The sequence below is a fragment of the Stenella coeruleoalba genome (assembly GCF_951394435.1).
Source record: "Stenella coeruleoalba genome assembly, chromosome: 2".
NCBI classification, from domain to species: Eukaryota; Metazoa; Chordata; class Mammalia; order Artiodactyla; family Delphinidae; genus Stenella; species Stenella coeruleoalba.
The window spans coordinates 94444479-94471023 of record NC_137147.1 but is presented as its reverse complement, the minus strand read 5'-3'; positions in this window follow the sequence as shown (position 1 = coordinate 94471023).

The following is a 26545-nucleotide window of genomic DNA, read 5'->3' as shown; positions in this document are numbered from 1 at the left end:
TATGGGTTAGGATTAGGGGACGGGTGAGGGTCAGGCTTCGGGGAAGGGTTAGGGTTAGGGTTCGGGCTAGGGTTAGGGTTAGGGGACGGGGACGGTTTAGGGTCCAGGGGAGTGTACGACAACGCTTTAGGGCGAGCGTAGGTGTGAGGGCGCGGGTTAGTGTTAGCGTACGGTTTAGGAATAGGGGACGGGTGAGGGTCAGGCTTTGGGGAAGGGTTAGGGTTAGGGCTCGGGCTAGCGTTAGCGTTAGGGGATGGGGACGGTTTAGGGTCCAGGTGAGGGTATGACAACGCTTTAGGGGGAGCGTACGTGTGAGGGCGCGGGTTAGTGTTAACGTACGGGTTAGCATTAGGGGTCGGGTGAGGGTCAGGCTTCGGGGAAGTGTTAGGGTTAGGGTTCGGGCTAGGGTTGGGGTTAGGGGACGGGGACGGTTTAGGGTCCAGGGGAGGGTACGACAACGCTTTAGGTGTAGCATAGGTGTGAGGGCGCAGGTTAGTGTTAGCGTACGGGTTAGGATTACGGGATGGGTGAGGGTCAGGTTTCGGGGAAGTGTTAGGGTTAGGGATCGGGCTAGGGTTAGGGTTAGGGGACGGGGACGTGTAGGGTCCAGGTGAGGGTACGCCAACGCTTTAGGGGGAGCGTACGTGTGAGAGCGCGGGTTAGTATTAGCGTACGGGTTAGGATTAGGGCACGGGTGAGGGTCAGGCTTCGGGGAAGTGTTAAGGTTAGGGTTCGGGCTAGGGTTAGGGTTAGGGGACGGGGACGGTTTAGGGTCCAGGGGAGGGTACAACAACGCTTTAGGGGGAGCGTACGTGTGAGGGCGCGGGTTAGTGTTAGCGTACGGGTTAGGATTAGGGGACGGGTGAGGGTCAAGCTTCGGGGAAGGTTTGGGGTTAGGGTTCGGGCTAGGGTTAGGGTTAGGGGACGGGGACGGTTTAGGGTCCAGGTGAGGGCACGAGAACGCTTTAGTGGGAGCGTACGTGTGAGGGCGCGGGTTAGTGTTAGCGTACGGGTTAGGATTAGGGGACGGGTGAGGGTCAGGCTTCGGGGAAGGGTTAGGGTTAGGGTTCGTGCTAGGGTTAGTATTAGGGGACGGGGACGGTTTAGGGTCCATGTAAGGGTACGACAATGCTTTAGGGGGAGCGTACGTGTGAGGGCGAGGGTTAGTGTTATTGTACGGGTTAGGATTAGGGGACGGGTGAGGGTCAGGCTTCGGGGAAGGGTTAGGGTTAGGGTTCGGGCTAGGGTTAGGGTTAGGGGACGGGGACGGTTTAGGGTCCAGGTGAGGGTACGATAACACTTTAGGGGGAGCGTAAATGTGAGGGCGCAGGTTAGTGTTAGCGTACGGGATAGGATTAGGGGACGGGTGAGGGTCAGGCTTCGGGGAAGGGTTACGGTTAGGATTCGGGCTAGGGTTTAGGTTAGGGGACGGGGACGATTTAGGGTCCAGGTGAGAGAACAACAACGCTTTAGGGGGAGCGTACGTGTGAGGGCGCGGGTTACTGTTAGCGTACGGGTTAAGATTAGGGGACGGGTGAGGGTCAGGCTTCGGGGAAGGGTTAGGGTTAGGGTTAGGGCTAGGGTTAGGTTTAGGGGACGGGGACGGTTTAGGGTACAGGTGAGGGTACGACAACGCTTTAGGGGGAGCGTACGTGTGAGGGCGTGGGTTAGTGTTAGCGTACGGTTCAGGATAGGGGACGTTTGAGGGTCAGGTTTCGGGGAAGGGTTAGGGTTAGGGTTCGGGCTAGGGTTAGGGTTAGGGGACGGGGACGGTTTAGGGTCCAGGTGAGGGTAAGACAACGTTTTAGGGGGAGCATACGTGAGAGGGCGCGGGTTAGTGTTAGCGTACGCGTCAGGAGTAGGGGACGTGTGAGGGTCAGGCTTCGGGGAAGGGTTAGGGTTCGGGCTAGGGTTAGTGTTAGGGGACGGGGACGGTTTAGGGTCCAGGTGAGGGTACGACAACGCTTTAGGGGGAGCGTACGTGTGAGGGCGTGGGTTAGTGTTAGCGTACGGGTTAGGATTAGGGGACGGGTGAGGGTCAGGCTTCGGGGAAGGGTTAGGGTTAGGGTTCGGTCTAGGGTTAGGGTTAGGCGACGGGGACAGTTTAGGGTCCAGGTGAGGGTACGATAACGCTTTAGGGGGAGTGTAGGTGTGAGGGCGCGGGTTAGTGTTAGCGTACGGGTTAGGATTAGGGGACGGGTGAGGGTCAGGTTTCGGGGAAGGGTTAGGGTTAGGGTTCGGGCTAGGGTTAGGGTTAAGGGACGGGGACGGTTTAGGGTCCAGGTGAGGGTACGACAACGCTTTAGGGGGAGAGTGGGTGTGAGGGCGTGGGTTAGTGTTAGCGTACGGTTTAGGATTAGGGGACTGTTGAGGGTCAGGCTTAGGGGAAGGGTTAGGGTTAGGGCTCGGGCTAGAGTTAGGGTTAGGGGACGGGGACGGTTTAGGGTCCAGGTGAGGGTACGACAACGCTTTAGGGGGAGAGTGGGTGTGAGGGCGTGGGTTAGTGTTAGCGTACGGTTTAGGATTAGGGGACTGTTGAGGGTCAGGCTTAGGGGAAGGGTTAGGGTTAGGGCTCGGGCTAGAGTTAGGGTTAGGGGACGGGGACGGTTTAGGGTCCAGGGGAGGGTACGACAACGCTTTAGGGGGAGCGTAGGTGTGAGGGCGCGGGTTAGTGTTAACGTACGGGTTAGGATTAGGGGATGGGTGAGAGTCAGGCTTCGGGTAAGGGTTAGGGTTAGGGTTCGGACTAGGGTTAGGGTTAGGGGACAGGCACGGTTTAGGGTCCAGGTGAGAGAACAACAACGCTTTAGGGGGAGCGTACGTGTGAGGGCGCGGGTTACTGTTAGCGTACGGGTTAAGATTAGGGGACGGGTGAGGGTCAGGCTTCGGGGAAGGGTTAGGGTTAGGGTTCTGGCTAGGTTTAGGGTTAAGGGACGGGGACGGTTTAGGGTCCAGGTGAGGGTACGACAACGCTTTAGGGGGAGAGTGGGTGTGAGGGCGTGGGTTAGTGTTAGCGTACGGTTTAGGATTAGGGGACTGTTGAGGGTCAGGCTTAGGGGAAGGGTTAGGGTTAGGGCTCGGGCTAGAGTTAGGGTTAGGGGACGGGGACGGTTTAGGGTCCAGGGGAGGGTACGACAACGCTTTAGGGGGAGCGTAGGTGTGAGGGCGCGGGTTAGTGTTAACGTACGGGTTAGGATTAGGGGATGGGTGAGAGTCAGGCTTCGGGTAAGGGTTAGGGTTAGGGTTCGGACTAGGGTTAGGGTTAGGGGACAGGCACGGTTTAGGGTCCAGGTGAGGGTACGGCAACGCTTTCGGGGGAACGTAGGTGTGAGTGCGCGGGTTAGTGTTAGCGTACGGGTTAGGATTAGGGGACTGGTGAGGGTCAGGCTTCGGGGAAGTGTTAGGGTTCGGGCTAGGGTTAGGGTTAGGGGACGGGGACGGTTTAAGGTCCAGGGGAGGGTACGACAACTCTTTAGGGGGAGCATAGGTGTGACGGCGAGGGTTAGTGTTAGCGTACGGGTTAGGATTAGGGGACTGGTGAGGGTCAGGCTTCGGGGAAGGGTTAGGGTTAGGGTTCGGGCTAGGGTTAGGCTTAGGGGACAGGGATGGTTTAGGGTCCAGGTGAGGGTACGACAACGCTTTAGGGGGAGCGTACGTGTGAGGGTGCAGGTTAGTATTAGCGTACGGGTTAGGATTAGGGCACGGGTGAGGGTCAGGCTTCGGGGAAGTGTTAGGGTTAAGGTTAGGGTTGGGGTTAGGGTTAGGGAACGGGGACGGTTTAGGGTCCAGGGGAGGGTACGACAACGCTTTAGGGGGAGCGTACGTGTGAGGGCGCTGGTTAGTGTTAGCTTACGGGTTAGGATTAGGGGACGGGTGAGGGTCAAGCTTCGGGGAAGTTTTAGGGTTAGGGTTTGGGCTAGGGTTAGGGTTAGGGGACGGGGACGGTTTAGGTTCCAGGTGAGGGTACGAGAACGCTTTAGGGGGAGCGTACGTGTGAGCGCGCGGGTTAGTGTTAGCGTACGGTTTAGGATTAGGGTATGGGTGAGGGTCAGGCTTCGGGGAAGGGTTACGGTTAGGGTTCGGGCTAGGGTTAGGGTTAGGGGACGGGGACGGTTTAGGGTCCCGGTGAGGGTACGACAACACTTTAGGGGGAGCGTACGTGTGAGGGCGCGGGTTAGTGTTAGCGTACGGGTTAGGATTAGGGGACGGGTGAGGGTCAGGCTTCGGGGAAGGGTTAGGGTTAGGGTTCGGGCTAGGGTTAGGGTTAGGGGACGGAGACGGTTTAGGGTCCAGGGGAGGGTACGACAACGCTTTAGGGGGAGCGTACGTGTGAGGTTATGGGTTAGTGTTAGCGTACGGGTTAGGATTAGGGGACGGGTGAGGGTCAGGCTTCGGGGAAGTGATAGGGTTAGGGATCGGGCTAGGGTTAGGGTTAGGGGACGGGGACGGTTTAGGGTCCAGGTGAGGGAACGACAATGCTTTAGGAGGAGCGTACGTGTGAGGGCGTGGGTTAGTGTTAGCGTACGGGTTAGGATTCGGGGATGCTTGAGGGTCAGGCTTCGGGGAAGGGTTAGGGTTAGGGTTCGGGCTAGGGTTAGGGTTAGGGGACGGGGACGGTTTAGGGTCCATGTGAGGGTACGAGAACGCTTTAGGGGAAGTGTACGTGTGAGGGCGCGGGTTAGTGTTAGTGTACGGGTCAGGATTAGGGGACGGGTGAGCGTCAGGCTTCGGGGAAGGGTTAGGGTTATGGTTCAGGTTAGGGTTAGGTTTAGGGGATGGTGACGGTTTAGGGTCCAGGTGAGGGTACAACAACGCTTTAGGGGGAGCGTACGTGTGAGGGCCACGGGTTAGTGTTAGCGTACGGGTAAGTATTAGGGGACGGGTGAGGGTCAGGCTTCGGGGAAGGTTTAGGGTTAGGGATCGGGCTAGGGTTAGGGTTAGGGGACGGGGACGGTTTAGGGTCCAGGTGAGGGTATGACAACGCTTTACGGGGAGCGTACGTGTGAGGGCGCGGGTTAGTGTTAGCGTACGGGTTAGGATTAGGGGACAGGTGAGGGTCAGGCTTCGGGGAAGGGTTAGGGTTAGGGTTCGGGCTAGGGTTAGGGTTAGGGGACGGGGACGGTTTAGGGTCCAGGTGAGGGTACGACAACACTTTAGGGGGAACGTACGTGTGAGGGCGCGGGTTAGTGTTAGCGTACGGGTTAGGATTAGTGGACGGGTGAGGGTCAGGTTTCGGGGAAGGGTTAGGGTTAGGGTTCGGGCTAGGGTTAGCGTTAGGGGACGGGGACGGTTTAGAGTCCAGGTGAGGATACGACAACGCTTTAGGGGGAGCATACGTGTGAGTGCGCCGGTTAGTGTTAGCGTACAGGTTAGGATTAGTGGACGGGTGAGGGTCAGGCTTCGGGGAAGGGTTAGGGTTAGGGTTCGGGCTAGGGTTTGAATTAGGGGACAGGGACGGTTAGGGTCCAGGTGAGGGTACGACAACGCTTTAGGGGGAGGGTAGGTGTGAGGGCGCGGGTTAGTGTTAGAGTACGGGTTAGGATTAGGGCACGGGTGAGGGTCAGGTTTCGGGGAAGTGTTAGGGTTAGGGTTCGGGCTAGGGTTAGGGTTAGGAGACAGGGACGGTTTAGGGTCCAGGGGAGGGTACGACAACGCTTTGGGGGGAGCGTATGTGTGAGGGCACGGATTAGTGTCAGCGTACGGGTTAGGATTATGGGACGTGTGAGGGTCAGGCTTCGGGGAAGTGTTAGGGTTAGGGTTCGGGCTAGGGTTAGGGTTAGGGGACGGGGACGGTTTAGGGTCCAGGGTAGGGTACGACAACGCTTTAGGGGGAGCGTACGTGTGAGGGCGCGGGTTAGTGTTAGCGTACGGGTTAGCATTAGGGGACGGGTGAGGATCAGGCTTCGGGGAAGGGTTAGGGTTAGGGTTCGGGCTAGGGTTAGGGTTAGGGGACGGGGACGGTTTAGGGTCCAGGTGAGGGTACGCCAACGCTTTAGGGGGAGCGTACGTGTGAGGGCGCGGGTTAGTATTAGCGTACGGGTTAGGATTATGAGAGGGTGAGGGTCAGGCTTCGGAGAAGGCTTAGGGTTAGGGTTCGAGCTAGGGTTTGGTTTAGGGGACAGGGACGGTTTAGTGTCCAGGTGAGGGTACGACAACGCTTTCGGGGGAGCGTAGGTGTTAGGGCACGGGTTAGTGTTAGCGTACGGGTTAGGATTAGGGGACGGGTGAGGGTCAGGCTTCGGGGAAGGGTTAGGGTTTGGGTTCGGGGTAGGGTTGGGGTTAGGGGACGGGGACGGTTTAGGGTCCACGGGAGGGTACGACAATGCTTTAGGGGGAGCGTATGTGTGAGGGCGCGGGTTAGTGTTAGCGTACGGGTTAGGATTAGGGGACGGGTGAGGGTCAAGCTTCGGGGAAGGTTTAGGGTTAGGGTTCGGGCTAGGGTTAGGGTTAGGGCCCGGGGACGGTTTAGGGTACAGGTGAGGGTACGACAACACTTTAGGGGGAGCGTACGTGTGAGGGCGCGGGTTAGTGTTAGCGTACGTGTTAGGATTAGGGAACGGGTGAGGGTCAGGCTTCAGGGAAGGGTTAGGGTTAGTGTTCGGGCTAGGGTTAGGGTTAGGGGACGGTGACGGTTTAGGGTCCAGGTGAGGGTACGACAATGCTTTAGGGGGAGCGTATGTGTGAGGGCGAGGGTTAGTGTTAGCGTACGGGTTAGGATTAGGGTACGGGTGAGGGTCAGGCTTCGGGGAAGGGTTAGGGTTCGGGCTAGGGTTAGGCTTAGGGGACGGGGATGGTTTAGGGTCCAGGTGAGGGTACGACAACGCTTTAGGGGGAGCGTACATGTGAGGGCGCAGGTTAGTATTAGCGTATGGGTTAGGATTAGGGCACGGGTGAGGGTCAGGCTTCGGGGAAGTGTTAGGGTTAAGGTTAGGGCTAGGGTTAGGGTTAGGGAACGGGGACGGTTTAGGGTCCAGGGGAGGGTACGACAACGCTTTAGGGGGAGCGTACGTGTGAGGGCCACGGGTTAGTGTTAGCGTACGGGTAAGGATTAGGGGACGGGTGAGGGTCAGGCTTCGGGGAAGGTTTAGGGTTAGGGATCGGGCTAGGGTTAGGGTTAGGGGACGGGGACGGTGTAGGGTCCAGGTGAGGGTACGACAACGCTTTACGGGGAGCGTACGTGTGAGGGCGCGGGTTAGTGTTAGCGTACGGGTTAGGATTAGGGGACAGGTGAGGGTCAGGCTTCGGGGAAGGGTTAGGGTTAGGGTTCGGGCTAGGGTTAGTGTTAGGGGACGGGGACGGTTTAGGGTCCAGGTGAGGGTACGACAATGCTTTAGGGGGAGCGTACGTGTGAGGGCGCGGGTTAGTGTTCGCGTAAGGGTTAGGATTAGTGGACAGGTGAGGGTCAGGTTTCCTGGAAGGGTTAGGGTTAGGGTTTGGGCTAAGGTTAGGGTTAGGGGACAGGGACGGTTTAGAGTCCAGGTGAGGATACGACAACGCTTTAGGGGGAGCATACGTGTGAGTGCGCGGGTTAGTGTTAGCGTACGGGTTAGGATTATGGGAGGGTGAGGGTCAGGCTTCGGGTAAGGGTTAGGGTTAGGGTTCGGACTAGGGTTAGGGTTAGGGGACAGGCACGGTTTAGGGTCCAGGTGAGGGTACGGCAACGCTTTAGGGGGAACGTAGGTGTGAGGGCGCGGGTTAGTGTTAGCGTACGGGTTAGGATTAGGGGACTGGTGAGGGTCAGGGTTCGGGGAAGTGTTAGGGTTCGGGCTAGGGTTAGGGTTAGGGTTAGGGGACGGGGACGGTTTAAGGTCCAGGGGAGGGTACGACAACTCTTTAGGGGGAGCATAGGTGTGACGGCGAGGGTTAGTGTTAGCGTACGGGTTAGGATTAGGGGACTGGTGAGGGTCAGGCTTCGGGGAAGGGTTAGGGTTAGGGTTCGGGCTAGGGTTAGGCTTAGGGGACGGGGATGGTTTAGGGTCCAGGTGAGGGTACGACAACGCTTTAGGGGGAGCGTACGTGTGAGGGCGCAGGTTAGTATTAGCGTACGGGTTAGGATTAGGGCACGGGTGAGGGTCAGGCTTCGGGGAAGTGTTAGGGTTAAGGTTAGGGCTAGGGTTAGGGTTAGGGAACGGGGACGGTTTAGGGTCCAGGGGAGGGTACGACAACGCTTTAGGGGGAGCGTACGTGTGAGGGCGCTGGTTAGTGTTAGCTTACGGGTTAGGATTAGGGGACGGGTGAGGGTCAAGCTTCGGGGAAGGTTTAGTGTTAGGGTTTGGGCTAGGGTTAGGGTTAGGGGACGGGGACGGTTTAGGTTCCAGGTGAGGGTACGAGAACGCTTTAGGGGGAGCGTACGTGTGAGGGCGCGGGTTAGTGTTAGCGTACGGGTTAGGATTAGGGGATGGGTGAGGGTCAGGCTTCGGGGAAGGGTTACGGTTAGGGTTCGGGCTAGGGTTAGGGTTAGGGGACGGGGACGGTTTAGGGTCCCGGTGAGGGTACGACAACACTTTAGGGGGACGTACGTGTGAGGGCGCGGGTTAGTGTTAGCATACGGGTTAGGATTAGTGGACGGGTGAGGGTCAGGCTTCGGGGAAGGGTTAGGGTTAGGGTTCGGGCTAGGGTTAGGGTTAGGGGACGGGGACGGTTTAGGGTCCAGGGGAGGGTACGACAACGCTTTAGGGGGAGCGTACGTGTGAGGGCATGGGTTAGGTTTAGCGTACGGGTTAGGATTAGGGGACGGGTGAGGGTCAGGCTTCGGGGAAGTGATAGGGTTAGGGATCTGGCTAGGGTTAGGGTTAGGGGACGGGGACGGTTTAGGGTCCAGGTGAGGGTACGACAACGCTTTAGGAGGAGCGTACGTGTGAGGGCGTGGGTTAGTGTTAGCGTACGGGTTAGGATTCGGGGATGCTTGAGGGTCAGGCTTCGGGGAAGGGTTAGAGTTAGGGTTCGGGCTAGGGTTAGGGTTAGGGGACGGGGACGGTTTAGGGTCCATGTGAGGGTACGAGAACGCTTTAGGGGAAGTGTACGTGTGAGGGCGCGGGTTAGTGTTAGTGTACGGGTCAGGATTAGGGGACGGGTGAGGGTCAGGCTTCGGGGAAGGGTTAGGGTTATGATTCAGGCTAGGGTTAGGTTTAGGGGACGGTGACGGTTTAGGGTCCAGGTGAGGGTACAACAACGCTTTAGGGGGAGCGTACGTGTGAGGGCCACGGGTTAGTGTTAGCGTACGGGTAAGTATTAGGGGACGGGTGAGGGTCAGGCTTCGGGGAAGGTTTAGGGTTAGGGATCGGGCTAGGGTTAGGGTTAGGGGACGGGGACGGTTTAGGGTCCAGGTGAGGGTACGACAACGCTTTACGGGGAGCGTACGTGTGAGGGTGCGGGTTAGTGTTAGCGTACGGGTTAGGATTAGGGGACAGGTGAGGGTCAGGCTTCGGGGAAGGGTTAGGGTTAGGGTTCGGGCTAGGGTTAGGGTTAGGGGACGGGGACGGTTTAGGGTCCAGGTGAGGGTACGACAACACTTTAGGGGGAACGTACGTGTGAGGGCGCAGGTTAGTGTTAGCGTACGGGTTAGGATTAGTGGACGGGTGAGGGTCAGGTTTCGGGGAAGGGTTAGGGTTAGGGTTCGGGCTAGGGTTAGCGTTAGGGGACGGGGACGGTTTAGAGTCCAGGTGAGGATACGACAACGCTTTAGGGGGAGCATACGTGTGAGTGCGCCGGTTAGTGTTAGCGTACAGGTTAGGATTATGGGACGGGTGAGTGTCAGGCTTCGGGGAAGGGTTAGGGTTAGGGTTCGGGCTAGGGTTTGAATTAGGGGACAGGGACGGTTAGGGTCCAGGTGAGGGTACGACAACGCTTTAGGGGGAGGGTAGGTGTGAGGGCGCGGGTTAGTGTTAGAGTACGGGTTAGGATTAGGGCACGGGTGAGGGTCAGGTTTCGGGGAAGTGTTAGGGTTAGGGTTCGGGCTAGGGTTAGGGTTAGGAGACAGGGACGGTTTAGGGTCCAGGGGAGGGTACGACAACGCTTTGGGGGGAGCGTATGTGTGAGGGCACGGAATAGTGTCAGCGTACGTGTTAGGATTATGGGACGTGTGAGGGTCAGGCTTCGGGGAAGGCTTAGGGTTAGGGATCGGGCTAGGGTTAGGGTTAGGGGACGGGGACGGTTTAGGGTCCAGGTGACGGTACGACAACGCTTTAGGGGGAGCGTACGTGTGAGGGCGCGGGTTAGTGTTAGCGTACGGGTTAGCATTAGGGGTCGGGTGAGGGTCAGGCTTCGGGGAAGTGTTAGGGTTTGGGTTCGGGCTAGGGTTGGGGTTAGGGGACGGGGACGGTTTAGGGTCCAGGGGAGGGTACGACAACGCTTTAGGTGTAGCATAGGTGTGAGGGAGCAGGTTAGTGTTAGCGTACGGGTTAGGATTACGGGATGGGTGAGGGTCAGGTTTCGGGGAAGTGTTAGGGTTAGGGATCGGGCTAGGGTTAGGGTTAGGGGACGGGGACGTGTAGGGTCCAGGTGAGGGTACGCCAACGCTTTAGGGGGAGCGTACGTGTGAGAGCGCGGGTTAGTATTAGCGTACGGGTTAGGATTAGGGCACGGGTGAGGGTCAGGCTTCGGGGAAGTGTTAAGGTTAGGGTTCGGGCTAGGGTTAGGGTTAGGGGACGGGGACGGTTTAGGGTCCAGGGGAGGGTACAACAACGCTTTAGGGGGAGCGTACGTGTGAGGGCGCGGGTTAGTGTTAGCGTACGGGTTAGGATTAGGGGACGGGTGAGGGTCAAGCTTCGGGGAAGGTTTGGGGTTAGGGTTCGGGCTAGGGTTAGGGTTAGGGGACGGGGACGGTTTAGGGTCCAGGTGAGGGCACGAGAACGTTTTAGTGGGAGCGTACATGTGAGGGCGCGGGTTAGTGTTAGCGTACGGGTTAGGATTAGGGGACGGGTGAGGGTCAGGCTTCGGGGAAGGGTTAGGGTTAGGGTTCGGGCTAGGGTTAGGGTTAGGGGACGGGGACGGTTTAGGGTCCAGGGTAGGGTACCAAAACGCTTTAGGGGGAGCGTACGTGTGAGGGCGCGGGTTAGTGTTAGCGTACGGGTTAGCATTAGGGGACGGGTGAGGGTCAGGCTTCGGAGAAGGTTTAGGGTTAGGGTTCGGGCTAGGGTTAGGGTTAGGGGACGGGGACGGTTTAGGGTCCAGGTGAGGGTACGCCAACGCTTTAGGGGGAGCGTACGTGTGAGCGCGCGGGTTAGTATTAGCGTACGGGTTAGGAGTAGGGCACGGGAGAGTGTCAGGCTTCGGGGAAGTGTTAGGCTTAGGGTTCGGGCTAAGGTTAGGGTCAGGGGACGGGGACGGTTTAGGGTCCAGGGGAGGGTACGACAACGCTTTAGGGGGAGCGTATGTGTGAGGGCGCGGGTTAGTGTTAGCGTACGTGTTAGGATTAGGGGACGGGTGAGGGTCAAGCTTCGGGGAAGGTTTAGGGTTAGGGTTCGGGCTAGGGTTAGGGTTAGGGGACGGGGACGGTTTAGGGTACAGGTGAGGGTACGACAACACTTTAGGGGGATTGTACGTGTGAGGGCGCAGGTTCGTGTTAGCGTACGGGTTAGGATTAAGGGACGGGTGAGGGTCAGGCTTCAGGGAAGGGTTAGGGTTAGGGTTCGGGCTAGGGTTAGGTTTAGGGGACGGTGACGGTTTAGGGTCCAGGTGAGGATACGACAATGCTTTAGGGGAAGCGTATGTGTGAGGGGGAGGGTTAGTGTTAGCGTATGGGTTAGGATTAGGGGACGGGTGAGGGTCAGGCTTCGGGGAAGGGTTAGGGTTAGGGTTCGGGCTAGGGTTAGGGTTAGGGGACGGGGACGGTTTAGGGTCCACGGGAGTGTACGACAACGCTTTAGGGCGAGCGTAGGTGTGAGGGCGTGGGTTAGTGTTAGCGTACGGTTTAGGATTAGGGGACGGGTGAGGGTCAGGCTTTGGGGAAGGGTTAGGGTTAGGGCTCGGGCTAGCGTTAGCGTTAGGGGACGGGGACGGTTTAGGGTCCAGGTGAGGGTATGACAACGCTTTAGGGGGAGCGTACGTGTGAGGGCGCGGGTTAGTGTTAGCGTACGGGTTAGCATTAGGGGTCGGGTGAGGGTCAGGCTTCGGGGAAATGTTAGGGTTAGGGTTCGGGCTAGGGTTGGGGTTAGGGGACGGGGACGGTTTAGGGTCCAGGGGAGGGTACGACAACGCTTTAGGTGTAGCATAGGTGTGAGGGCGCTGGTTAGTGTTAGCGTACGGGTTAGGATTACGGGATGGGTGAGGGTCAGGTTTCGGGGAAGTGTTAGGGTTAGGGATCGGTCTAGGGTTAGGGTTAGGGGACGGGGACGTGTAGGGTCCAGGTGAGGGTACGCCAACGCTTTAGGGGGAGCATACGTGTGAGAGCGCGGGTTACTATTAGCGTACGGGTTAGGATTAGGGCACGGGTGAGGGTCAGGCTTCGGGGAAGTGTTAAGGTTAGGGTTCGGGCTAGGGTTAGGGTTAGGGGACGGGGACGGTTTAGGGTCCAGGGGAGGGTACAACAACGCTTTAGGGGGAGCGTACGTGTGAGGGCGCGGGTTAGTGTTAGCGTACGGGTTAGGATTAGGGTACGGGTGAGGGTCAAGCTTCGGGGAAGGTTTGGGGTTAGGGTTCGGGCTAGGGTTAGTGTTAGGGGACGGGGACGGTTTAGGGTCCAGGTGAGGGCACGAGAACGCTTTAGTGGGAGCGTACGTGTGAGGGCGCGGGTTAGTGTTAGCGTACGGGTTAGGATTAGGGGACGGGTGAGGGTCAGGCTTCGGGGAAGGGTTAGGGTTAGGGTTCGTGCTAGGGTTAGTATTAGGGGACGGGGACGGTTTAGGGTCCATGTGAGGGTACGACAATGCTTTAGGGGGAGCGTACGTGTGAGGGCGAGGGTTAGTGTTATCGTACGGGTTAGGATTAGGGGACGGGTGAGGGTCAGGCTTCGGGGAAGGGTTAGGGTTAGGGTTCGGGCTAGGGTTAGGGTTAGGGGACGGGGACGGTTTAGGGTCCAGGGTAGGGTACGAAAACGCTTTAGGGGGAGCGTACGTGTGAGGGCGCGGGTTAGTGTTAGCGTACGGGTTAGCATTAGGGGACGGGTGAGGGTCAGACTTCGGGGAAGGTTTAGGGTTAGGGTTCGGGCTAGGGTTAGGGTTAGGGGACGGGGACGGTTTAGGGTCCAGGTGAGGGTACGCCAACGCTTTAGGGGGAGCGTACGTGTGAGGGCGCGGGTTAGTATTAGCGTACGGGTTAGGATTAGGGCACGGGTGAGGGTCAGGCTTCGGGGAAGTGTTAGGCTTAGGGTTCGGGCTAAGGTTAGGGTCAGGGGACGGGGACGGTTTAGGGTCCAGGGGAGGGTACGACAACGCTTTAGGGGGAGCGTACGTGTGAGGGCGCGAGTTAGTGTTAGCGTACGTGTTAGGATTAGGGGACGGGTGAGGGTCAAGCTTCGGGGAAGGTTTAGGGTTAGGGTTCGGGCTAGGGTTAGGGTTAGGGGACGGGGACGGTTTAGGGTACAGGTGAGGGTACGACAACACTTTAGGGGGATCGTACGTGTGAGGGCGCAGGATCGTGTTAGCGTACTGGTTAGGATTAAGGGACGGGTGAGGGTCAGGCTTCAGGGAAGGTTTAGGGTTAGGGTTCGGGCTAGGGTTAGGTTTAGGGAACGGTGACGGTTTAGGGTCCAGGTGAGGGTACGACAACGCTTTAGGGGGAGCGTAGGTGTGAGGGCGCGGGTTAGTGTTAGCGTACGGGTTAGGATTAGGGGACGGGTGAGGGTCAGGCTTCGGGGAAGGGTTAGGGTTAGGGTTCGGACTAGGGTTAGGGTTAGGGGACAGGGACGGTTTAGGGTCCAGGTGAGGGTACGACAACGCTTCAGGGGGAACGTAGGTGTGAGGGCGCGGGTTAGTATTAGCGTACGGGTTAGGAGTAGGGGACGGGTGAGGGTCAGGCTTCGGGGAAGGGTTAGGTTTAGGGTTCGGGTTAGGGTTAGGGTTAGGGGACGGGGACGGTTTAGGGTCCAGGGGAGGGTACGACAACGCTTTGGGGGGAGCGTACGTGTGAGGGAACGGGTTAGTGTCAGCGTACGGGTTAGGATTATGGGACGGGTGAGGGTCAGGCTTCGGGGAAGGGTTAGGGTTAGGGTTCTGGCTAGGGATAGGGTTAAGGGACGGGGACGGTTTAGGGTCCAGCTGAGGGTACGACAACGCTTTAGGGGGAGAGTGGGTGTGAGGGCGTGGGTTAGTGTTAGCGTACGGTTTAAGATTAGGGGACGGGTGAGGGTCAGGCTTCGGGGAAGGGTTAGGGTTAGGGTTCTGGCTAGGGATAGGGTTAAGGGACGGGGACGGTTTAGGGTCCAGCTGAGGGTACGACAACGCTTTAGGGGGAGAGTGGGTGTGAGGGCGTGGGTTAGTGTTAGCGTACGGTTTAGGATTAGGGGACTGGTGAGGGTCAGGCTTCGGGAAATGGTTAGGGTTAGTGTTCGGGCTAGGGTTAGGGTTAGGGGATGGGGACGGTTTAGGGTCCAGGTGAGGGTACGACAACGCTTTAGGGGGAGCGTACGTGTGAGGGCGCGGGTTAGTGTTAGCGTAAGGGTTAGGATTAGTGGACGGGTGAGGGTCAGGTTTCCGGGAAGGGTTAGGGTTAGGGTTTGGGCTAGGATTAGGGTTAGGGGACAGGGACGGTTTAGAGTCCAGGTGAGGATACGACAACGCTTTAGGGGGACCATACGTGTGAGTGCGCGGGTTAGTGTTAGCGTACGGGTTAGGATTATGAGAGGGTGAGGGTCAGGCTTCGGAGAAGTCTTAGGGTTAGGGTTCGAGCTAGGGTTTGGTTTAGGGGACAGGGACGGTTTAGTGTCCAGGTGAGGGTACGACAACGCTTTCGGGGGAGCGTAGGTGTTAGGGCACGGGTTAGTGTTAGCGTACGGGTTAGGATTAGGGGACGGGTGAGGGTCAGGCTTCGGGGAAGTGTTAGGGTTTGGGTTCGGGCTAGGGTTGGGGTTAGGGGACGGGGACGGTTTAGGGTCCACGGGAGGGTACGACAATGCTTTAGGGGGAGCGTATGTGTGAGGGCGCGGGTTAGTGTTAGCGTACGGGTTAGGATTAGGGGACGGGTGAGGGTCAAGCTTCGGGGAAGGTTTAGGGTTAGGGTTCGGGCTAGGGTTAGGGTTAGGGCCCGGGGACGGTTTAGGGTACAGGTGAGGGTACGACAACACTTTAGGGGGAGCGTACGCGTGAGGGCGCGGGTTAGTGTTAGCGTACGTGTTAGGATTAGGGAACGGGTGAGGGTCAGGCTTCAGGGAAGGGTTAGGGTTAGTGTTCGGGCTAGGGTTAGGGTTAGGGGACGGTGACGGTTTAGGGTCCAGGTGAGGGTACGACAATGCTTTAGGGGGAGCGTATGTGTGAGGGCGAGGGTTAGTGTTAGCGTACGGGTTAGGATTAGGGTACGGGTGAGGGTCAGGCTTCGGGGAAGGGTTAGGGTTCGGGCTAGGGTTAGGCTTAGGGGACGGGGATGGTTTAGGGTCCAGGTGAGGGTACGACAACGCTTTAGGGGGAGCGTACATGTGAGGGCGCCGGTTAGTATTAGCGTACGGGTTAGGATTAGGGCACGGGTGAGGGTCAGGCTTCGGGGAAGTGTTAGGGTTAAGGTTAGGGCTAGGGTTAGGGTTAGGGAACGGGGACGGTTTAGGGTCCAGGGGAGGGTACGACAACGCTTTAGGGGGAGCGTACGTGTGAGGGCCACGGGTTAGTGTTAGCGTACGGGTAAGGATTAGGGGACGGGTGAGGGTCAGGCTTCGGGGAAGGTTTAGGGTTAGGGATCGGGCTAGGGTTAGGGTTAGGGGACGGGGACGGTGTAGGGTCCAGGTGAGGGTACGACAACGCTTTACGGGGAGCGTACGTGTGAGGGCGCGGGTTAGTGTTAGCGTACGGGTTAGGATTAGGGGACAGGTGAGGGTCAGGCTTTGGGGAAGGGTTAGGGTTAGGGTTCGGGCTAGGGTTAGTGTTAGGGGACGGGGACGGTTTAGGGTCCAGGTGAGGGTACGACAATGCTTTAGGGGGAGCGTACGTGTGAGGGCGCGGGTTAGTGTTCGCGTAAGGGTTAGGATTAGTGGACAGGTGAGGGTCAGGTTTCCTGGAAGGGTTAGGGTTAGGGTTTGGGCTAGGGTTAGGGTTAGGGGACAGGGACGGTTTAGAGTCCAGGTGAGGATACGACAACGCTTTAGGGGGAGCATACGTGTGAGTGCGCGGGTTAGTGTTAGCGTACGGGTTAGGATTATGGGAGGGTGAGGGTCAGGCTTCGGGTAAGGGTTAGGGTTAGGGTTCGGACTAGGGTTAGGGTTAGGGGACAGGCACGGTTTAGGGTCCAAGTGAGGGTACGGCAACGCTTTAGGGGGAACGTAGGTGTGAGGGCGCGGGTTAGTGTTAGCGTACGGGTTAGGATTAGGGGACTGGTGAGGGTCAGGGTTCGGGGAAGTGTTAGGGTTCGGGCTAGGGTTAGGGTTAGGGTTAGGGGACGGGGACGGTTTAAGGTCCAGGGGAGGGTACGACAACTCTTTAGGGGGAGCATAGGTGTGACGGCGAGGGTTAGTGTTAGCGTACGGGTTAGGATTAGGGGACTGGTGAGGGTCAGGCTTCGGGGAAGGGTTAGGGTTAGGGTTCGGGCTAGGGTTAGGCTTAGGGGACGGGGATGGTTTAGGGTCCAGGTGAGGGTACGACAACGCTTTAGGGGGAGCGTAAGTGTGAGGGCGCAGGTTAGTATTAGCGTACGGGTTAGGATTAGGGCACGGGTGAGGGTCAGGCTTCGGGGAAGTGTTAGGGTTAAGGTTAGGGCTAGGGTTAGGGTTAGGGAACGGGGACGGTTTAGGGTCCAGGGGAGGGTACGACAACGCTTTAGGGGGAGCGTACGTGTGAGGGCGCTGGTTAGTGTTAGCTTACGGGTTAGGATTAGGGGACGGGTGAGGGTCAAGCTTCGGGGAAGGTTTAGTGTTAGGGTTTGGGCTAGGGTTAGGGTTAGGGGACGGGGACAGTTTAGGTTCCAGGTGAGGGTACGAGAACGCTTTAGGGGGAGCGTACGTGTGAGGGCGCGGGTTAGTGTTAGCGTACGGGTTAGGATTAGGGGATGGGTGAGGGTCAGGCTTCGGGGAAGGGTTACGGTTAGGGTTCGGGCTAGGGTTAGGGTTAGGGGACGGGGACGGTTTAGGGTCCCGGTGAGGGTACGACAACACTTTAGGGGGAGCGTACGTGTGAGGGCGCGGGTTAGTGTTAGCATACGGGTTAGGATTAGGGGACGGGTGAGGGTCAGGCTTCGGGGAAGGGTTAGGGTTAGGGTTCGGGCTAGGGTTAGGGTTAGGGGACGGAGACGGTTTAGGGTCCAGGGGAGGGTACGACAACGCTTTAGGGGGAGCGTACGTGTGAGGGCATGGGTTAGGTTTAGCGTACGGGTTAGGATTAGGGGACGGGTGAGGGTCAGGCTTCGGGGAAGTGATAGGGTTAGGGATCGGGCTAGGGTTAGGGTTAGGGGACGGGGACGGTTTAGGGTCCAGGTGAGGGTACGACAACGCTTTAGGAGGAGCGTACGTGTGAGGGCGTGGGTTAGTGTTAGCGTACGGGTTAGGATTCGGGGATGCTTGAGGGTCAGGCTTCGGGGAAGGGTTAGAGTTAGGGTTCGGGCTAGGGTTAGGGTTAGGGGACGGGGACAGTTTAGGGTCCATGTGAGGGTACGAGAACGCTTTAGGGGAAGTGTACGTGTGAGGGCGCAGGTTAGTGTTAGTGTACGGGTCAGGATTAGGGGACGGGTGAGGGTCAGGCTTCGGGGAAGGGTTAGGGTTATGGTTCAGGCTAGGGTTAGGTTTAGGGGACGGTGACGGTTTAGGGTCCAGGTGAGGGTACAACAACGCTTTAGGGGGAGCGTACGAGTGAGGGCCACGGGTTAGTGTTAGCGTACGGGTAAGTATTAGGGGACGGGTGAGGGTCAGGCTTCGGGGAAGGTTTAGGGTTAGGGATCGGGCTAGGGTTAGGGTTAGGGGACGGGGACGGTTTAGGGTCCAGGTGAGGGTACGACAACGCTTTACGGGGAGCGTACGTGTGAGGGTGCGGGTTAGTGTTAGCGTACGGGTTAGGATTAGGGGACAGGTGAGGGTCAGGCTTCGGGGAAGGGTTAGGGTTAGGGTTCGGGCTAGGGTTAGGGTTAGGGGACGGGGACGGTTTAGGGTCCAGGTGAGGGTACGACAACACTTTAGGGGGAACGTACGTGTGAGGGCGCGGGTTAGTGTTAGCGTACGGGTTAGGATTAGTGGACGGGTGAGGGTCAGGTTTCGGGGAAGGGTTAGGGTTAGGGTTCGGGCTAGGGTTAGCGTTAGGGGACGGGGACGGTTTAGAGTCCAGGTGAGGATACGACAACGCTTTAGGGGGAGCATACGTGTGAGTGCGCCGGTTAGTGTTAGCGTACAGGTTAGGATTATGGGACGGGTGAGTGTCAGGCTTCGGGGAAGGGTTAGGGTTAGGGTTCGGGCTAGGGTTTGAATTAGGGGACAGGGACGGTTAGGGTCCAGGTGAGGGTACGACAACGCTTTAGGGGGAGGGTAGGTGTGAGGGCGCGGGTTAGTGTTAGAGTACGGGTTAGGATTAGGGCACGGGTGAGGGTCAGGTTTCGGGGAAGTGTTAGGGTTAGGGTTCGGGCTAGGGTTAGGGTTAGGAGACAGGGACGGTTTAGGGTCCAGGGGAGGGTACGACAACGCTTTGGGGGGAGCGTATGTGTGAGGGCACGGAATAGTGTCAGCGTACGTGTTAGGATTATGGGACGTGTGAGGGTCAGGCTTCGGGGAAGGCTTAGGGTTAGGGATCGGGCTAGGGTTAGGGTTAGGGGACGGGGACGGTTTAGGGTCCAGGTGACGGTACGACAACGCTTTAGGGGGAGCGTACGTGTGAGGGCGCGGGTTAGTGTTAGCGTACGGGTTAGCATTAGGGGTCGGGTGAGGGTCAGGGTTCGGGGAAGTGTTAGGGTTTGGGTTCGGGCTAGGGTTGGGGTTAGGGGACGGGGACGGTTTAGGGTCCAGGGGAGGGTACGACAACGCTTTAGGTGTAGCATAGGTGTGAGGGAGCAGGTTAGTGTTAGCGTACGGGTTAGGATTACGGGATGGGTGAGGGTCAGGTTTCGGGGAAGTGTTAGGGTTAGGGATCGGGCTAGGGTTAGGGTTAGGGGACGGGGACGTGTAGGGTCCAGGTGAGGGTACGCCAACGCTTTAGGGGGAGCGTACGTGTGAGAGCGCGGGTTAGTATTAGCGTACGGGTTAGGATTAGGGCACGGGTGAGGGTCAGGCTTCGGGGAAGTGTTAAGGTTAGGGTTCGGGCTAGGGTTAGGGTTAGGGGACGGGGACGGTTTAGGGTCCAGGGGAGGGTACAACAACGCTTTAGGGGGAGCGTACGTGTGAGGGCGCGGGTTAGTGTTAGCGTACGGGTTAGGATTAGGGGACGGGTGAGGGTCAAGCTTCGGGGAAGGTTTGGGGTTAGGGTTCGGGCTAGGGTTAGGGTTAGGGGACGGGGACGGTTTAGGGTCCAGGTGAGGGCACGAGAACGTTTTAGTGGGAGCGTACATGTGAGGGCGCGGGTTAGTGTTAGCGTACGGGTTAGGATTAGGGGACGGGTGAGGGTCAGGCTTCGGGGAAGGGTTAGGGTTAGGGTTCGGGCTAGGGTTAGGGTTAGGGGACGGGGACGGTTTAGGGTCCAGGGTAGGGTACCAAAACGCTTTAGGGGGAGCGTACGTGTGAGGGCGCGGGTTAGTGTTAGCGTACGGGTTAGCATTAGGGGACGGGTGAGGGTCAGGCTTCGGGGAAGGTTTAGGGTTAGGGTTCGGGCTAGGGTTAGGGTTAGGGGACGGGGACGGTTTAGGGTCCAGGTGCGGGTACGCCAACGCTTTAGGGGGAGCGTACGTGTGAGCGCGCGGGTTAGTATTAGCGTACGGGTTAGGAGTAGGGCACGGGTGAGGGTCAGGCTTCGGGGAAGTGTTAGGCTTAGGGTTCGGGCTAAGGTTAGGGTCAGGGGACGGGGACGGTTTAGGGTTCAGGGGAGGGTACGACAACGCTTTAGGGGGAGCGTATGTGTGAGGGCGCGGGTTAGTGTTAGCGTACGTGTTAGGATTAGGGGACGGGTGAGGGTCAAGCTTCGGGGAAGGTTTAGGGTTAGGGTTCGGGCTAGGGTTAGGGTTAGGGGACAGGGACGGTTTAGGGTACAGGTGAGGGTACGACAACACTTTAGGGGGATTGTACGTGTGAGGGCGCAGGTTCGTGTTAGCGTACGGGTTAGGATTAAGGGACGGGTGAGGGTCAGGCTTCAGGGAAGGGTTAGGGTTAGGCTTCGGGCTAGGGTTAGGTTTAGGGGACGGTGACGGTTTAGGGTCCAGGTGAGGATACGACAATGCTTTAGGGGAAGCGTATGTGTGAGGGGGAGGGTTAGTGTTAGCGTATGGGTTAGGATTAGGGGACGGGTGAGGGTCAGGCTTCGGGGAAGGGTTAGGGTTAGGGTTCGGGCTAGGGTTAGGGTTAGGGGACGGGGACGGTTTAGGGTCCAGGGGAGTGTACGACAATGCTTTAGGGCGAGCGTAGGTGTGAGGGCGTGGGTTAGTGTTAGCGTACGGTTTAGGATTAGGGGACGGGTGAGGGTCAGGCTTTGGGGAAGGGTTAGGGTTAGGGCTCGGGCTAGCGTTAGCGTTAGGGGACGGGGACGGTTTAGGGTCCAGGTGAGGGTATGACAACGCTTTAGGGGGAGCGTACGTGTGAGGGCGCGGGTTAGTGTTAGCGTACGGGTTAGCATTAGGGGTCGGGTGAGGGTCAGGCTTCGGGGAAATGTTAGGGTTAGGGTTCGGGCTAGGGTTGGGGTTAGGGGACGGGGACGGTTTAGGGTCCAGGGGAGGGTACGACAACGCTTTAGGTGTAGCATAGGTGTGAGGGCGCAGGTTAGTGTTAGCGTACGGGTTAGGATTACGGGATGGGTGAGGGTCAGGTTTCGGGGAAGTGTTAGGGTTAGGGATCGGTCTAGGGTTAGGGTTAGGGGACGGGGACGTGTAGGGTCCACGTGAGGGTACGCCAACGCTTTAGGGGGAGCGTACGTGTGAGAGCGCGGGTTAGTATTAGCGTACGGGTTAGGATTAGGGCACGGGTGAGGGTCAGGCTTCGGGGAAGTGTTAAGGTTAGGGTTCGGGCTAGGGTTAGGGTTAGGGGACGGGGACGGTTTAGGGTCCAGGGGAGGGTACAACAACGCTTTAGGGGGAGCGTACGTGTGAGGGCGCGGGTTAGTGTTAGCGTACGGGTTAGGATTAGGGTACGGGTGAGGGTCAAGCTTCGGGGAAGGTTTGGGGTTAGGGTTCGGGCTAGGGTTAGTGTTAGGGGACGGGGACGGTTTAGGGTCCAGGTGAGGGCACGAGAACACTTTAGTGGGAGCGTACGTGTGAGGGCGCGGGTTAGTGTTAGCGTACGGGTTAGGATTAGGGGACGGGTGAGGGTCAGGCTTCGGGGAAGGGTTAGGGTTAGGGTTCGTGCTAGGGTTAGTATTAGGGGACGGGGACGGTTTAGGGTCCATGTGAGGGTACGACAATGCTTTAGGGGGAGCGTACGTGTGAGAGCGCGGGTTAGTATTAGCGTACGGGTTAGGATTAGGGCACGGGTGAGGGTCAGGCTTCGGGGAAGTGTTAGGCTTAGGGTTCGGGCTAAGGTTAGGGTCAGGGGACGGGGACGGTTTAGGGTCCAGGGGAGGGTACGACAACGCTTTAGGGGGAGCGTACGTGTGAGGGCGCGAGTTAGTGTTAGCGTACGTGTTAGGATTAGGGGACGGGTGAGGGTCAAGCTTCGGGGAAGGTTTAGGGTTAGGGTTCGGGCTAGGGTTAGGGTTAGGGGACGGGGACGGTTTAGGGTACAGGTGAGGGTACGACAACACTTTAGGGGGATCGTACGTGTGAGGGCGCAGGATCGTGTTAGCATACGGGTTAGGATTAAGGGACGGGTGAGGGTCAGGCTTCAGGGAAGGGTTAGGGTTAGGGTTCGGGCTAGGGTTAGGTTTAGGGAACGGTGACGGTTTAGGGTCCAGGTGAGGATACGACAATGCTTTAGGGGAAGCGTATGTGTGAGGGCGAGGGTTAGTGTTAGCGTACGGTTTAGGATTATGGGACGGGTGAGGGTCAGGCTTTGGGGAAGGGTTAGGGTTAGGGCTCGGGCTAGCGTTAGCGTTAGGGGACGGGGACGGTTTAGGGTCCAGGTGAGGGTACGACAACGCTTTAGGGGGAGCGTAGGTGTGAGGGCGCGGGTTAGTGTTAGCGTACGGGTTAGGATTAGGGGACGGGTGAGGGTCAGGCTTCGGGGAAGGGTTAGGGTTAGGGTTCGGACTAGGGTTAGGGTTAGGGGACAGGGACGGTTTAGGGTCCAGGTGAGGGTACGACAACGCTTCAGGGGGAACGTAGGTGTGAGGGCGCGGGTTAGTATTAGCGTACGGGTTAGGAGTAGGGGACGGGTGAGGGTCAGGCTTCGGGGAAGGGTTAGGTTTAGGGTTCGGGTTAGGGTTAGGGTTAGGGGACGGGGACGGTTTAGGGTCCAGGGGAGGGTACGACAACGCTTTGGGGGGAGCGTACGTGTGAGGGAACGGGTTAGTGTCAGCGTACGGGTTAGGATTATGGGACGGGTGAGGGTCAGGCTTCGGGGAAGGCTTAGGGTTAGGGATCGGGCTAGGATTAGGGTTAGGGGATGGGGACGGTTTAGGGTCCAGGTGAGGGTATGACAACGCTTTAGGGGGAGCGTAAGTGTGAGAGCGTGGGTTAGTGTTAGCGTACAGTTCAGGATTAGGGGACGGGTGAGGGTCAGGCTTCGGGGAATGGTTAGGGTTAGGGTTCGGGCTAGGGTTAGGGTTAGGGGACGGGGACGGTTTAGCGTCCAGGGGAGGGTAGGGCAACGCTTTAGGGGGAGCGTACGTGTGAGGGCGCGGGTTAGTGTTAGCGTAAGGGTTAGGATTAGGGGACGGGTGAGGGTCAGGCTTCGGGGAAGGGTTAGGGTTAGGGTTCGGGCTAGGGTTAGGGTTAGGGGATGGGGACGGTTTAGGGTCCAGGGGATGGTACGACAACGCTTTATGGGGAGCGTACGTGTGAGAGCGCGGGTTAGTGTTAGCGTACGGGTTAGGATTAGGGGACGGGTGAGTGTCAGGCTTCGGGGAAGGGTTAGCGTTGGGGTTAGGAGTAGGGTTAGGGTTAGGGGACGGGGACGGTTTAGGGTCCAGGGGAGGGTATGACAACGCTTTAGGGGGAGCGTACGTGTGAGGGCGCGGGTTAGTTTTAGCGTACGGTTTAGGATTAGGGGACGGGTGAGAGTCAGGTTTCGGGGAAGTGTTAGGGTTAGGGTTCGGGCTAGGGTTAGGGTTAGGGGACGGGGACGGTTTAGGGTCCAGGGGAGGGTATGACAACGCTTTAGGGGGAGCGTAGGTATGAGGGCGCGGGTTAGTGTTAGCGTACGGGTAAGGATTAGGGGACGGGTGAGGGTCAGGCTTCGGGGAAGGGTTAGGGTTAAGGTTCGGGGTGGGGTTAGGGTTACGGGACGGGGACGGTTTAGAGTACAGGGGAGGGTACGACAACGCTTTAGGGGGCGCGTACGTGTGAGGGCGCGGGTTAGTGTTAGCGTACGGGTTAGCATTAGGGCACGGGTGAGGGTCAGGCTTCGGGGAAGGGTTAGGGTTGGGGTTCGGGCTAGGGTTAGGGTTAGGGGACGGGGACGGTTTAGGGTCCAGGGGAGGGTACGACAACGCTTTACGGGGAGCGTAGGTGTGAGGGCGCGGGTTAGTGTTAGCGTACGGGTTAGGATTAGGGGACGGGTGAGGGTCAGGCTTCGGGGAAGGGTTAGGGTTAGGGTTTGGGCTAGGGTTAGGGATAGGGGACGGGGACGGTTTAGGGTCCAGGGGAGGGCACGGGAACGCTTTAGAGGGAGCGTACGTGTGAGGGCGCGGGTTAGTGTTAGCGTACGGGTTAGGATTATGGGACGGGTAAGTGTCAGACTTCGGGGAAGGGTTAGGGTTAGGGTTCGGGCTAGGGTTAGGGTTAGGGTTAGGGTATGGGGACGGTTTAGCGTCTAGGGGAGTGTACGGCAACGCTTTAGGGGGAGCGTACGTGTGAAGGCGCCGGTTAGTGTTAGCGTACGGGTTAGGATTAGGGGACGGGTGAGGGTCAGGCTTCGGGGAAGGGTTAGGGTTAGTGTTCAGGCTAGGGTTAGGGTTAGGGGACGGGGACGGTTTAGGGTCCAGGGAAGGGTATGGCAACGCTTTAGGGGGAGCGTAAGTGTGAGGGCGCGGTTTAGTGTTAGCGTACGGGTTAGGATTAGGGGACGGGTGAGGGTCAGGCTTCGGGGAAGTGTTAGGGTTAGGGTTCGGGCTATGGTTAGGGTTAGGGGACGGGGACGGTTTAGGGTCCAGGGGAGGGTACGACAACGATTTGGGGGAGCGTACGTGTGAGGGGGCGGGTTAGTGTTAGCGTACGTGTTAGGATTAGGGGACGGGTGAGGGTCAGGCTTCGGGGAAGGGTTAGGGTTAGGGTTCGGGCTAGGGTTAGGGTTAGGGGACGGGGACGGTTTAGGGTCCAGGGGAGGGTACGACTCCACTTTAGGGGGGGTGTAGGTGTGAGGGCGCTGGTTAGTGTTAGCGTACGGGTTAGGATTAGGGGACGGGTGAGGTTCAGGCTTCGGGGAAGTGTTAGGGTTAGGGTTTAGGCTAGGTTTAGGGGACGGGGACGGTTTAGGGTCCAGGGGAGGGTACGACAACGCTTCAGGAAGAGCGTACGTGTGAGGGCGCGGGTTAGTGTTAGCGTACGTGTTAGGATTAGGGGACGGGTGAGGGTCAGGCTTCGGGGAAGGGTTAGGGTTAGGGTTCGGGCTAGGGTTAGGGTTAGGGGACGGGGACGGTTTAGGGTCCAGGGGAGGGTACGACAACGCTTTAGGGGGGGTGTAGGTGTGAGGGCGCGGGTTAGTGTTAGCGTACGGGTTAGGATTAGGGGACGGGTGAGGTTCAGGCTTCGGGGAAGTGTTAGGGTTAGGGTTCGGGCTAGGGTTAGGGGACGGGGACGGTTTAGGGTCCAGGGGAGGGTACGACAACGCTTTAGGGGGAGCGTACGTGTGAGGGCGTGGGTTAGTGTTGGCGTACGGGTTAGGATTAGGGGACGGGTGAGGGTCAGGCTTCGGGGAAGGGTTAGGGTTAGGGATCGGCCTAGGGTTAGGGTTAGGGGACGGGGACGGTTTAGGGTCCAGGGGAGGGTATGACAACGCTTTAGGGGGAGTGTAGGTGTGAGGGCGCGGATTAGTGTTAGCGTACGGGTTAGGATTAGGAGACGGGTGAGAGTCAGGCTTCGGCGAAGGGTTAGGGTAAGGGTTCGGGCTGGGTTAGGGATAGGGGACGGGGACCATTTAGGGTCCAGGGCAGGGTACAAAAACGCTTTAGGGGGAGCGTAGGTGTGAGGGCGCGGGTTAGTGTTAGCGTACGGTTTAGGATTAGGGGACGGGTGAGGGTCAGGCTTCGGGGAAGGCTTAGGGTTAGGGTTCGGGCTAGGGTTAGGGTTAGGGGACGGGGACGGTTTAGGGTCCAGGGGAGGGTACGACAACGCTTTAGGGGGAGCGTACGTGTGTGGGCGCGGGTTAGTGTTCGCATACGGGTTAGGATTAGGGGACGGGTGAGGGTCAGGCTTCGGGGAAGGTTTAGGGTTAGTGTTCGGGCTAGGGTTAGGGTTAGAGGACGGGGACGGTTTAGGGTCCAGGGGACTGTACGGCAACGCTTTAGGGGGAGCATACGTGTGAGGGCGCGGGTTAGTGTTAGCGTACGGGTTAGGATTAGGGGACGGGTGAGGGTCAGGCTTCGGGGAAGGGTTAGTGTTAGGGTACGGGCTAGGGTTAGCATTAGGGGACGGAGACGGTTTAGGGTTCAGGGGACGGTACGGCAATGCTTTGGGGGAACGTACGTGTGAGGGCGCGGGTTACTGTTAACGTACAGGTTAAGATGAGGGGACGGGTGAGGGTCAGGCTTCGGGGAAGGGTTAGGGTTAGGGTTCGGGCTAGGGTTAGGGTTAGGGGACGGGGACGGTTTAGGGTCCAGGGGAGTGTACGACAATGCTTTAGGGCGAGCGTAGGTGTGAGGGCGCGGGTTAGTGTTAGCGTACGGTTTAGGATTAGGGGACGGGTGAGGGTCAGGCTTTGGGGAAGGGTTAGGGTTAGGGCTCGGGCTAGCGTTAGCGTTAGGGGACGGGGACGGTTTAGGGTCCAGGTGAGGGTACGACAACGCTTTAGGGGGAGCGTAGGTGTGAGGGCGCGGGTTAGTGTTAGCGTACGGTTTAGGATTAGGGGACGGGTGAGGGTCAGGCTTTGGGGAAGGGTTAGGGTTAGGGCTCGGGCTAACGTTAGCGTTAGGGGACGGGGACGGTTTAGGGTCCAGATGAGGGTACGACAACGCTTTAGGGGGAGCGTAGGTGTGAGGGCGCGGGTTAGTGTTAGCGTACGGGTTAGGATTAGGGGACGGGTGAGGGTCAGGCTTCGGGG